The 1,493-nt window shown below is 42.6% G+C and overlaps 1 non-coding gene across 1 annotated transcript; it reads left to right on the top strand.

Moving 5' to 3' along the window:
* The first annotated feature begins 647 nt into the window (after window positions 1–647).
* Window positions 648–702, top strand: LOC121547251. Its single transcript, XR_005996508.1, has one exon. It is a non-coding gene; the product is annotated as a U7 small nuclear RNA (small nuclear RNA).
* The last annotated feature ends 791 nt before the right edge of the window (window positions 703–1,493 follow it).

Genomic DNA, 1,493 nt, shown 5'->3' with positions numbered 1-1,493 from the left:
CCTCTGTGATTGCCAACAAGGGTTTTGCCACCAAGTACTAAGTCATGTTTTGCAGAGGGGTCAAATACTTATTTCCCTCATTAAAATGCAAATCAATTTATAACATTTTGACATGCGTTTTTTTGTTTGTTGTCTCTCACTGTTCAAATAAACCTACCATTAAAATGATAGACTGATCATGTCTTTGTCAGTGGATGTCACGATCGTTGAGAGACGGGTCAGACCAAGGTGCAGCGTGAAAAGCGTAAATGTTTAATAACTAAATATACAAGAAACAACATAACGTGAAGTCCTCCGGCTATACACATACAAGCCTAAACGGAACAAGATCCCACAACTAAGGTAGGCAACCATGCTACCAACAGCTGTCGCTCGTTGTCTCTGATTGGGAATCACACCCGGCCAAACATAGAAACACAACCTAGATCTACCACCTAGAAATACACTAATATAGATCTCCACAGAAAACTCAAACCCTGACCCAACCAACGAGAGTTCTCTCGATCAGGGCGTGACAGTGGGCAAACGTACAAAATCAGCAGGGTATTAAATACTTTTTTTCCCTCACTGTACTTACTTACAACTTATAGAAAAGAGCAGAAGCTCTGAACCTATCTGTTCAGACCCCAGTCCTACTTACATGTTATGGATAATTTGCTCTTTTAGTATTTGTCCAGTAGGTTTCCTCAAGGAGAAATCCCAGACTTCTATGTCAAAGATACAGTGGGGAGAACAAGTATTTGATACATTGCCGATTTTGCAGGTTTTCCTACTTACAAAGCATGTAGAGGTCTGTAATTTTTATCATAGGTACACTTCAACTGTGAGAGACGGAATCTAAAACAAAAATCCAGAAAATCACATTGTATGATTTTTAAGTAATTAATTTGCATTTTATTGCATGACATAAGTATTTGATCACCTACCAACCAGTAAGAATTTCGGCTCTCACAGACCTGTTAGTTTTTCTTTAAGAAGCCCTCCTGTTCTCCACTCATGACCTGTATTAACTGCACCTGTTCGAACTCGTTACCTGTATCAAAGACACCTGTCCACACACTCAATCAAACAGACTCCAACCTCTCCACAATGGCCAAGACCAGAGAGCTGTGTAAGGACATCAGGGATAAAATTGTAGACCTGCACAAGGCTGGGGTGGGCTAAAGGACAATAGGCAAGCAGCTTGGTGAGAAGGCAACAACTGTTGGCACAATTATTAGAAAATGGAAGACGTTCAAGATGATGGTCAATCACCCTCGGTCTGGGGCTCCATGCAAGATCTCACCTCGTGGGGCATCAATGATCATGAGGAAGGTGAGGGATCAGTCCAGAACTACACGGCAGGACCTGGTCAATGACCTGAAGAGAGCTGGGACCACAGTCTCAAAGAAAACCATTAGTAACACACTACGCCGTCATGGATTAAAATCCTGCAGTGCACGCAAGGTCCCTCTGCTCAAGCCAGCGCATGTCCTGGCCCGTCTGAAGTTTGC

Source organism: Coregonus clupeaformis, chromosome 3, assembly GCF_020615455.1.
Source record: "Coregonus clupeaformis isolate EN_2021a chromosome 3, ASM2061545v1, whole genome shotgun sequence".
Lineage (NCBI taxonomy): Eukaryota > Metazoa > Chordata > Actinopteri > Salmoniformes > Salmonidae > Coregonus > Coregonus clupeaformis.
This window is presented reverse-complemented; position numbering and strand designations above follow the sequence as displayed.